The sequence below is a fragment of the Sus scrofa genome, chromosome 12 (assembly GCF_000003025.6).
Source record: "Sus scrofa isolate TJ Tabasco breed Duroc chromosome 12, Sscrofa11.1, whole genome shotgun sequence".
NCBI classification, from domain to species: domain Eukaryota; kingdom Metazoa; phylum Chordata; class Mammalia; order Artiodactyla; family Suidae; genus Sus; species Sus scrofa.
This window is the reverse complement of record NC_010454.4, coordinates 16897643-16909885: the sequence shown is the minus strand read 5'-3', so window position 1 is coordinate 16909885 and position 12243 is coordinate 16897643. Positions and strand designations below refer to the sequence as shown.

The following is a 12243-nucleotide window of genomic DNA, read 5'->3' as shown; positions in this document are numbered from 1 at the left end:
AAGTCCCTCTAGCCATCATTAAAGATCTATTTACTCTTTCTGGCAAATAATTTATACACACTTAACTATACTGGTATCCTAATTTACCAAGAAAGAAGGCATTAAAATAGAGAGCTGCTGGAAACTAGAACAAGGCCAGTAATAGCCTGACCACTAAGGTAGGAATCAAGAAAGTAATAACAAAAAGACAAAAGGATATAAAGACGAGCCTGAGAACACGTAATACATGCAATCCCCAACCACACAGGTAATATTTTACAACGGCCAAGCCTCACTGCCTCTTGGCACAGTACATAAGTGATGGGCATAGTGAGGCTCTTCCGTAATTTTGGATATTATTAAAAGATAAATTTTTTTGTTCAGTGCTTCTTAAGGAGGCAGAGAAAGCAGGTAATAACTTTTAGAAAAATGTTTACCTAAATGACAACTTTTTAAAGTCTTACACTAGTTTCAGGAGAGGAAACCATGAAACGAAAGTGCATACAGGCCAGTGGAGAAAAGTAAGAATTAAAAACAAAACAGAAGGGTCGGGAAGCAGGCAGATCATCATGGGTCTCTGTGCCCACGTGGGAAAAGGTTGAACTTTACCTAAAGGCAAGTAGCGAGGGGAATGGAAGCAGAAGGCCAGCCAAGTAGTTAGGCCAGAGGCCGGACTTCCTCAAGGCCTGATATTTCTGGAATAACCCATACAGTCTAGCCCCTCAGAGAGTTTTAATGTTGGAGGGATAACCATGCCAGTTTTCTCAAATATGACATCTGACTGGAATATAAAACATCTCTTTATTCACAAGCAGAGGGGGTGTTAATTCCATATTACTGAGTATCCTTAGTTCCCAAACCCTAGAGACAGATACCTGGCCTAAAATTACATAGTAAGGAAATCCCAAAAGTTCCATCAGTTTCTACAAAGCATGAAGACATAGAGAACTGATGGTATATCTTGACCTTAACTTTTCCAGATAGAATTTACAGATAGCTCAATAAGAAAACATTACCTTCTTAAAGCTTTCATTTTTATGTAAATCTAAAGGTGCCAATAACAAAAATCTATGTATTAGAGACAATCAGTTTAACAATAAGGTCTTATACAGCACAGGGAACTACATTCAATATCTTGTAATAAACTATAAGAAAAAAATGTGAAAAAGTGATTCAGTGTATATCACTTTGCTGTACAATAGACACTAACATTGTAAATCAACATATTCAATTAAAAAATAAAAAATACTTTTTTTTTAGGATACACTCGCAGATATGGTGCATAGGGTGCACATGTGGTGTCGGAGGGGTCGATCAGAGCTACAACTGCCGGCCTATACCACAGCCAAGCATGCAGATCCAAACAGTCTTAACCTACACCAACTCAGGCAACACGATCCTTAACCACTAAGCCAAGGATTGCACCTGCATCGTCATGGATACTAGTCAGATTCATTTCTGCTGCACCATGAGAACTACCAAAATAAAAAATACTTAAAAAAGACAAATGTTGAGAAACTAAAGAAAAACCTATTCTTAAATATGCGACAATTGCCACAATTCATTCCATTAGCTGTGAAGTCTGCTACCCAGATATGAATCTGTGGGGCTGACAAGGCTAATGGATGTTGTTATGGGCTGAACTGTGGACTCCCAACCCCTAGTACCTCAGAATGTGACCTTAGTTGGAGAAAGTGTCTTTACAGAGGTAATCAGGCTAAAATGAGATCATCAGGATGGGCCCTGATCCAGTATGACTACTGTCCTTTTTATTTGTTTTTATTTATTTTGTTGTGGCTGCACCCATGGCATATGGGAGTTCCTGGGTCAAGAACTGAATCTGAGCCACAGCTGTAGCAATGCCAGATCCTCTAACCCATGTGCTGGGCTGGGAATCAAACCTGTGCCTCTGCAGGGATCAGAGTGCTGCATTCAGATTCTTAAGCCACTGTGGGCACTCCTATTGTCCTTCTGAAAAAGGAGAAATTAAAAAAAAAAAAAAAAAAAGTCATATACACAGGGGGAACTCTATGTTATGCTGCCACAAGCCAGGGACTAGCAGATACTAGAAGAATGGTTAGAGATCCTGCCCCATACCTTCAGATGAAGAATGCCCCTGCCCTCAGACTTTTAGCCTCCTGCACCGGGAGAAAATACATTTCTGTTGTTTAAGCCACTTAGTTTGTGGCACTTTGTTATGGCAGCCCTAGCAAACAGATGTCAGGAAGAAAATTAGCAGCTCGTGTTTACTGAGCCCATACCAAGTATTATTCTAAGCATTTCCCATCAACAAACTCATTTAGTCTTTAGAAAATCCACCCTAGGATCTAGGTACTAGAATTACACCCGTTTTACAGATGAGGACACCAAGTCTCTAAGGGGTCAAGAAATTTGCCCAGCATCAGCCGAGCCCTCACTATTATCACCAGCTATCAGGAACTGCTATCTGTAGTAATTATTTTAATACCAGTAGTAGTTCACTAAGCCAGACACCATGTCCTTTGCAGATATAATACCCACAACAATCCTATTATTGCTGTGGATATGTAAATGCTAATTTTATTTCCAGGACAAAGGAGGACTCTGGGAGTTCCAATTTTGGCGCAGCGGAAATGAATCCAAACTGACTAAGAACCATGAGGTTGCGAGTTCGATCCCTGTGCTTAAGGATCCCAGTGGGTTAAGGATCCGCGTTGCTGTGGCTCTGGCATAGGCCAGCAGCTGTAGCTCCGATTAGACCCCTAGCTTGGGAACCTCCATACGCTGGGGTGCGGCCCTAAAAAGACAAAAAGACAAAAAAACCCACAAAAAACAAAAAACAAAGGTGGACTCTGAATCTCAAAGAGATTTTCTTAAAATTTCTTAAAATTGACCCAAATCACACAACCAAAGATGTGACAGTGTATCTAATTGCCAACTTGAGGGAATAAACAATGAAAATCTTTTTTTACTAGCATTTTAAGAGCAAGTGAAATTTTTTAATGCCTGACCTTGCAATTCAATACTAGAAATATACATCTACAAACTCAAAATTCCTCAACATCCTAGGAGAATATGTGCCCTAGATTACATTATAGTGCCCTTTGTATGTGCATTCCTTCAAGCACTTCAGTTCGCTCCTGTGGCCCTTGAATTCTTACTCCAGACATAGAAGAAAAGAAGAAGACGAAGGTTTTTTTAATTTGTATTAATCTTTATTTGATACAAACACAGAGGTAAAAAAATAAAAAAATTCCTTCCACTCGTTCTTCTGCCATCCTAGACTTAACGATAATCAATGTCACCATTTTCTTGTTATTCTTCTACATTTTTGGTTTTTTTGTCTTTTCTTTAGGGCCACACATGCATATGGAGGTTACAGCTAGGGGCGAATCGAGCTGTAGCCGCTGGCACTACGCACAGCAGGCAACATGGATCCCGCCACTCTGCAACCACACAATGGCAACACCAATCCTAACCACGACAAGGCATGAATTAACCCATGTCTCATGATACATCTGATTCAATAACCATGAGCAAACGAAACTCCCACAATTTTTTTTTTTTAATGCATATCAAAAGCCATACTGGTGTCCGCATTGTTGGCCAGTGGTAACGAATCCACAGGAACCTGAGGCGGGTACGATCTTCCCGCTCAGTGGGTAACAATCCAGCATTGCCATGACTTGTGGTAGCGACTGGCTAGATCCCGCTTCTTGGCTCTGTGTAGGTGAGCCTGTAGCTCCACTGGACCCCTAGCCTGGAACTCCATATGCTGCAGTGTGTCCTAAAAAAAAAAAAAAAAAAAAATCACATACAAATTTCTTTCCTCCTTTTCAAGAACACAAGGTAACATATCCCGCACATTTGATCTTTTTTACTTAACTGTATATTTGGGTCTTTCCTATACACTGAATTATCTTTATTCATCTTTTGTTTGTCAAGAATACTTTTTACTTGCTTTCATTACAGTTCAGTCTAGCACACAGGCAACCAGCAGTCCCAAAGAGCTATCTGAGACAGCTGATGGCAGCACCATATCACACACCAAGGACATCCATCTCCTTTCTCCATCTCATCTTCTTTGCTCCTTCACCAATGCACCTAATTCTCCTCCTCTCTGTTCTTCTCCCATCTCATCCATGCCCTAATCCTGACAACTGACCTAAGAACATCAAACATCACTGATACTGCTTAGTCATGGCCCAGCAATAAAGAAGCTGCAGACCCATGATATAAAGAAAAGGGTAACTAATTTCCTGGGAATCCATAATTAACAAGAGTGCCTTAAATTGAGGAGTTTTTTTGGAGTTGTTTTTCTTATGTTTCCTTTGTACTTTGGTTCTTGAAAAGGATGAGTATTGGCACTATTTTCTCTAAGCCTGGAAACAAAAACAGCACACACTTTGGGTCTAGCCTTGAGTAATGCCGGATAGAGTTCATTATGAATGAGATGATAAGAAACAAAGCATAAGAACTATAAAAATGAGTATTTGGCTCCAGAGTATACCTTTTTTCTAACATAAAAATAAGTAGCTGCAATCTGAAAACACATTTAGAAAATTTAGAAGTATTCACAACTGAAAAAAGTTCCTTCTCTTTTATTTTCATCCTGCAAATTCAATGCCATCCTCTTATCCTTAAAAAGCTCCTTTTTCCCCTTGCCCAACCAAACATTACAGCTTTAAAGGTTTTTAAGTCATAAAAGAGAGGAAAAATGTTAGCAAATAAAAAATGTATTTAGACTCAAAGAGGTCTTCCACTGATCAAAGAATAAGTTAAGGCAGCCACATCATTAACAAGTAGTTAACAAGTGATAACTCACAGGGTATGGACACTGCCTTCACTCTGTATTCCTGTCATGCCACAGGCCTTTGCTACAATTTCAAGGGTTACTGTCGAACTTATCCCAGGTTCAGAGGTTTAGAGGTAAAATTTTAATCACTATACATAGCTATAGCTATCATAGCTACAGATACATGCATAGAAAAGCAGGCCTCTATGTATCTAATTTATTAGTTAAAACCAAGGTGACTGTAAAATAAAATCTAACGTATTGATCCCCAGTTCCTTGGGTTTCTAGGGACTAGTACTGTTGATATCCCCTTGCCTTCTTCCTAAAAGTAACAGAGGCTGCCAGGTCCTGGCACTAAACACTCAATACCAAAGAGAAATATTCTGTACACGGTCCTCCAATTCATATGGGTTCAGGACTTCTGGCTTGGTTCCCCATGCAACCCTCCAACTCTACAGGGAGAGTAGCTGGAAAAACTGTGTCACTCTGGCTTCCTTCATATTAATATAAGCTCTCCTTATTCCAACAATAGCAGTCAGAACACAAATGAAGATGATAACTCGGTCTATATTACCTAAAAATTTCCCACAATCCAAATATTTAGTTTATAGAGACTGCATTAACCTCTGATTTATTCACCGCATTAATTTGGAATTCCACAGAGCAGATACCACAAAACAATCTTAGCCACACTAGAATCTAGCTCTAGAAGAAGGCAACCTGTACCACCTGTAAGCTGGTGGGGGCCTTGCATCATTCCATACTTTTCTCTCCATCCTCCCTCCCTGTTTCCTCCTACATGTATCTTAAGCTTGTCCTCTGCTTAGTTCTAGTGGAGAGAGTCCTTTGGCCATCTACGTACAAGAAACTAGAAGTAACAAGAGACTGGAGAACCACCACATCAATAAGAGCTTTTTCATGTGTCCACACTGCCCCAAAGAGGTTTATCCTATGAGATGAAAATTGGCACAAAGTGCTACCTGTTGAGAAAAACAGTATAAATTCACATGCAAAGGACTAGGAAGTAGCAGGAGAACCCTCCGACAGACTATACACGTAGAGGAACAGGTCTTAGAATGTTCTAATACACTAAAATGAAGTTTCAGAGTAAACAAATGGTTAGTGACACATCTTTTGTAACACATGAATCAGCTTCAGATTTGCAAGAGTGGGACACACCCTAGCACCTATGACACTAAAGCACTCGTTTGAAAGTGGACCTGGCTGTTTGAATTGCCATCCATCCTACTGAGATTGGGAACACAGTTTTATAAGTTTGTAGGCTGTCATAATTTAAAGTCAAAAATAAACACATTATTGTAATCTGAGAATATCAGTAGTTAAGAACAGTAGCAACACAAAGTAAAGAGGAACTGATCAATCCTCAGAAGCAAACACAACAGCAGTTTTTTCAAGGGAAAGGCGAACTGCAAATTCAAGAATTAGAAAATCCTCAATTCTAAAGAAAAAGAAATACAGTGAGACCTTTAATTAAAACAAACAAACAAACAACAAACAAAAAAAACCCACACACATCTTACCTTAAGAGGCATCCAAACAGCATTCATAGTGTCAGGAATAGTTCAGACAATACTCAGAAATGAGCAAGAAGGAGTCTTAGTAACCCCTCTGTCACCAAGTATGAGCAGGTAGGAAAAATTTTTTTGTTTCAAGAAGGTATCTGAAAGAGAAGACTTTCATTTAGATTAAAAAATAATCAAGAATAAGCAAACAGTTTAAGTTATCTGCTTTTTTTCGGGGGGGGGGGAGGGGCGGCGGACTCATGGCATATGGAAGTTCCCAGGCTAGGGGTCGAAGCAGAGTTGTATGCTAGTCAGATTCATTAACTGCTGAGCCACAATGGAACTCCAGTTTAAGCTATCTGGACAGAGAGTTGAAGTACTATTTGCTCACCATCTTAAAAAGATGTAGAAAATACCATCCCCTTTGGAAAGGGGCAAATGTGTGTGATATATGCATCTCCATACATACGCAGAAATATATTTTTACATAAAATTGGATTAAATATGTAACACATATTTTAGATAATACAAAAATTGGTTATCAAATAATTAGAAAACCAAAACCATTTTCCCCAGACAGAAAGATGATTAGCCAAGGTATTTCATAAGCACTATTAAAAAGTAACTTGTTAATAGATCACCTAAAAAAGACCCTTTAATTTCACTTAATAAATCAAACCTCTCTGATCATTCTGATTGTCCTAAATTTCCTTAAGTTTAAGTTGCAGAGCCCATTCTACATGAAAAATACAATCCATTCTTGATCGAAGTGTTATAAACAAATAAGAGATCTTTCTTGCCTAGAGATCTTTAAAAGCAGACCAAATAACTTAATTCTGGGGATGGGAGGGAGGCAGGGTTGTCTGGAGGCAGGAGGATGGATTAAATGACCTCTTGTAGGATCCCTGTTCAAGTCCTAGGCCTGAATGAAAATTCCAGCTTAACCAGTTACTGTTTTACTTAAAATGGAGGCTTGCCCGAATAGGGACAAAAATACAGCACCCACCTCTCTAAAATAAATGTTTAAAATTTAAAGACTATAGTACCCTCATTTCTAAGAAAAATTAAAAATAAAACCTCTGGAGTGGATTTGTTCTTGCTATGCGTTTATCACAGCAGCTTCGAAGACTTGGCATCACTTTCCTCACCGCTCGTCGGATTGGGGAGGGGTTAGGTGGGGGGGGGGGCAGTTTGACTCTTGACCCAGTCTCGGGAGGGTTTAAGCCACTCCATGATCTCCACCGCAAAAGCAAACCGGTGAGGAGAAGGGGACAGCTCGAGTTCCCACCCCTCCCCCACCTTGGACCCTAGTCCCAAACCTACCCCCCTCACCTTCCCGCAGTGGGGCGACTCCTTCCTGGCCCAAACCCATTGTTGGGAAGGGGACGATAAGGAGAGTGGGCTCTGAGCAGAGGCGCCTGTGGCGGTTGCCCTGACTCGCTTCAGGAGGGGGCGGCCCGCAGGATGCAGCTTCCCGTCCTCTCCGCGTCGGTCCGTCCCACCTCGGCTCGGCCTGGCGCTCCGGGCTCTGCTCGGCGCCCCCATCCCCGGGCCCGGCCCAACCCGCCCCCTGAGCACCAGGCCCCGGCCCCTCAGCCGGGAGCCCGCAGCCCAGGCCTGCGGGTGGGCGCGGGGCGGGGGTCCCTATGCCCCCCACACACACGTCCCCTCTCCCCCAGCCCAGCCGTTTCCAGGGCCCTCGGCGGCGCCCGCTCCCCGGGCCCGTCGGCTCCCCGCCTCCCGGCCGGGGCGCCCCCTCGGCCTCCAGAGGTCGAGGCCGCCTCTTCTTCCCCACCATCACCCCTACCGACTTGTGCCCCCACCCCCCCGGGCACCAGTGCCAACGGCGGCTACCCCGGCCCCGGACCTACCTGCACGGCTCAACCAAGCCTAGAAGTGGGGGCGGGGAAATCTTCCGCCCTCCTCTGTCTCTCATTGGCCTTTCCGGGGGACATCGGGGGCTCCATTGGCTAATGGTGGATGTCCGTCAGAGCGGTGGGGCGGGACAGAGGGGGAGAGGGATGCTGGTGCCTTGGCGTCTCTGTCTCTCTATCTCGCTGTCTCTGTCTCGGCTCTTGGAAACAAGAGACATTTGGATAGGAGGACTGGAAGGGGGCCTCAGGTGGAAGGAAAAGAAATAGAAATGCTGGCAGAGCTTCCCATCAGTATGCCACTCTGAACCCCCACCTAAGTCCCCTTTAGATCCTCTTCTCCATCACCCCCAACCCCAGCCCCTCACCCTTGTAGGTTCTTCATCCAGGAAGCTACATGATGAAAAGTTGAGGCCGGAAGGCCATGAGAGGAAATTTCATATATGTATATAAAATATACACATACAAATACTTATATATAAAGTCAACCGGATATAAGGTTATGAGAGCCAGGAGAGGAAAAGGCACACATCTCAGACAAGGAAGGGCTTGAGATATAGCCAATATAAGAAAGAATCAAAAATCGCTCTAAGAACTGGTAACAGTGGTTTCCTCCTGGGAGGGGAGCTGAGGGGAACAGGTGGGAGCAAGACTTACATTTCACTGCATATCCTTTTGCAGCTTTCGATTTTTGTACCATTCACAAAGATTCCCATTTTTTGGAAATTAATTGGCTTAAATTTTGAAATAATCATAAGGTTGCAAAACCAGGGGGACAGATAAGATGGTAGTCCAGGCAAAGTGGGACAACATGCAGAATTGGGAAGAAATCTTAGTTTTTAATATGTCCAGTCCCAGCTACCAGTAGTAAAACCAAGTGAATGTGTCCCAGAGGCTACTAGAGCTATGGAACTTGGGAAAGGGTGGATAATCTGGAATAAGGGAGATTTAGAGCTCTCCACCTAAATATAGTGATCAATGGCAGGCTAAAAGATTAAACTCCTGATAGAAATTTAAAAGACACCCACAATAAAAGTCAGGAGTGGGAAAAGAAACAGAAAGAGAGTCCGTGAGATAAGAAAAACAGAATAATGAAAGTATTCTTACCAACAGAGGTATGAAAGTTAAGGGAGGGAGGGTCTCTGGAAAGAAAAAAATAATAAAACTATGAGAGCCTCACAGGTCTTACAACTCACTTCAGAGACCCTCTTTAGTCTTACTCAATAAGAATGAAAACAAAGAGAATACCCAAAAAGTAGAGTTCTTAACCTTTTCAAACCATGTACCCTTCTCAGAATGTTTTTAAATGCATAATAAACATATGCAGGAATTCAAAGAAAACCAGTAATAGCAAAATACAATTTTCAAAATATCTTTTAAAGTGTAGCATAGTAATATATGTGCTTTATAGTAAATGCATTCAATAATAAGATCAATGGGGGAGGGATAGTAGGAGTTTGAGACTAATACATACTCACTACTATATATAAAATAAATAACCATCAAGGACCTACTGTATAGCACAGCGAACTCTACTCAATATTCTGTAATAACCAGTGTTCCCACTGTGGCGCAGCAGAAACGAATCCGACTAGCATGCATGAGGACACAGTTTCGACCCCTGGCCTCATTCAGGGGGTCTGCAATCCCGAATTGCCATGATCTGTGGTCACAGATGCGGCTCGGATCCAGCATTGCTGTCACTGTGGCATAGGCTGGCAGCTGTAGCTCCAATTCCACCCCTAACCTGGGTAATTACATGTGCCTCAGGGTGCGACCCTAAAAATAAAAAATAAATTTTTTTTTAAACTGTAATAACCTATATGGGAAAAGAATCTGAAAAAAAGCAACTATATTCCAATAAAATAAATAATAATAAGATAACGTCAGACCTAATGACCACCATAAATTTTGAAGTAGTAAATGAGCAAAAATAATATTTCAAGATATCTTAAACAATTGTCATATAACAGGAAAATATCTGTGTTTTCTATTGGTGAAAAGATCACAGATACTGCTAGTACTACTTAATGTATTGTCACCATTCATAATGGAAAAGACATGCTAATTTTCTGTTAGAGACTTTAGCAAAAATAAAGGCATATTTCTCTTCCTGATCCATGTTCATGGGTTTCCAAAGTACCCCATGTTAAGAAACCCTATCCTAAAGGAGCTATTCTTCCTTATTCACCGTCCCTGCCTTTAGTCCCTTCTCTATGTCTCTCTCTTCCCTTCCCCACTTGCTCTAAGCACCCTCTGGTTCCCAGTCCTGCCTGCAGATGTCTGACATCCCTGTGACACTAAGGATAGGGGAGATGAATGAGGGTCGGAAGAAAGACATATACACTTTGTCTCCCTTCAAAGAAAAAAAGAGAAAGCTCTGAGAAGATGGGGAAAAGGAGCCCAGGACAGGGTATCATTCATTACCAAAAAGGAAAACAAAATTGTAAAAAGAAAACATCTTTATCAGTTAGGAAAGAATTTTTTCTCTGAGTTTATTAATATTGCTTAAACCAGCCCTATAAAACATCTGCAGTTCAGTATCTTATTAATACTGTGTAAAATGGGGCAAAAAAAAAATTGTACATACCTCTTCCTAGGGATATTGTGAGGATTAAATTAGTTAATATATGCCATGGATTTAAAATAATGCCTGACACAGGCTAAATACTCAGTTTTTAACTATTGATATTGTTATATTTGGCATCTTGTTTTCCAGAGCATTCCATGAAAATTTCTAAGATTATTTGCATTTATAACATATATAATAGCAAATTAAGAATGGTAAGATTGGAGTTCCCTAGTGGCTCAGTGGGTTTAGGATCTGGCATTGTGACTGCTGCGGCACAGTTTCCATTCCTGGCCCAGGAACTTCCACATGCTGCAGGTTGGCCAAAAAACCCCAAACATATAGCCTACAAGCACAAAACAAAAATAAAAGCCAGGAGTTCCCACTGTGGCTTAGCAGAAACAAATCTGACTAACATCCATGAGGATGCAGTTTCCATCCCTGGCCTCGCTCAGTGGATTAAGGATCTTGTGTTGCTGTGGCTGTGGTGTAGGCCAGCGGCTAAAGCTCCAATTCACCCTCTAGCCTAGGAACCTCCACATGCTGCGGATGTGGCTCTAAAAAGATTAGATAAATAAACAAAGCCATTTATAAAGTCAAAACAGACAAATAAAATTGGATTATTCATTTTAAAAAATGGTAAGTTTAGCCCAGAACCCTTGCTTTTCATTTAAATACTTCAAAATTAAAATACTCCACTTTTTCCAATTACATTTTATCATTCCTCTAGGGGGGAATAACATCAGTGTCTCTTTAAAGGGATTGTAAACTTGAAAAAAATGTTTGGCTGCTCATATTACAACGGGCTAATTTCCATAATGCTGTATATAAAGATCTCCTGCAAAACAATAAAGGCTAGCAATCCCTATACACGGCTGGTGGGAGTGTAAACTGGTACAGCCACTTTGGAAATGACTTTGGTATAATCTAATAAAATTTGATATGCATTCTCTATTGCAGCAGTCCCACTACTACATATATATTATTAGAAAATGCAGGATTTTAAGTGTCACAATGACTGTAAAAGCGTATTCACAGCAGCATTGTTCTTCAGTTAACCAGAAAGAAAACATCCCAAATGCCTACCAATCATAAAATGGTTAAATTGTGATATATTTGTACAATGAAAATTAATAAAGTATGGTTATAGTCAGCAACATAAATAAATTATTACAAAGGTAATATTGACCACAAAAAAGCAAGATACAAAAAAATATGTATATATATAGTATTATTCCATTTATATAAAGCTTTAAAAGCGGGAAAAACTAAACTGTTTGGTTTAGGAATACATAGATAGGAGATCAAAGAAGGAAAAAGAAGGAAATGAACACAATAAAAATCAGGAGAGCCAGTAGGGGCAGAAGGAGTTTTGTTTGAGAGAGGGGGTTGTTCTTAGGGTCTGGCAGTTTTCCCTTCTTGATCAGGTGATGGGTACATAAGTATTTGCTCTGTACCTATTTATTAAAATGTACCCCCAAACTTAGATATTTTCCCGTGTGTATGTTATATTTCACAAAGAAAATA

General features: G+C 40.9%; 1 protein-coding gene across 5 annotated transcripts in view; it reads right to left on the bottom strand.

The window, feature by feature from the left end:
* Positions 1-8275, bottom strand: part of KANSL1 (KAT8 regulatory NSL complex subunit 1) — a 195302-nt gene extending 187027 nt beyond the window's left edge. For 2 of the 5 annotated variants that reach the window (XM_003131310.6, XM_013989924.2), the window contains exons 1-2: positions 8148-8274; positions 6295-6434 (exon numbers count right to left, since the gene is read on the bottom strand). The gene's annotated coding sequence lies outside the window, so the exon portion shown is untranslated. Of the gene's footprint in view, positions 1-6294; positions 6435-7608; positions 7747-8147 lie in introns of those variants that run through there. The other 3 variants (XM_013989922.2, XM_021066798.1, XM_013989925.2) reach the window with 2 other exon arrangements.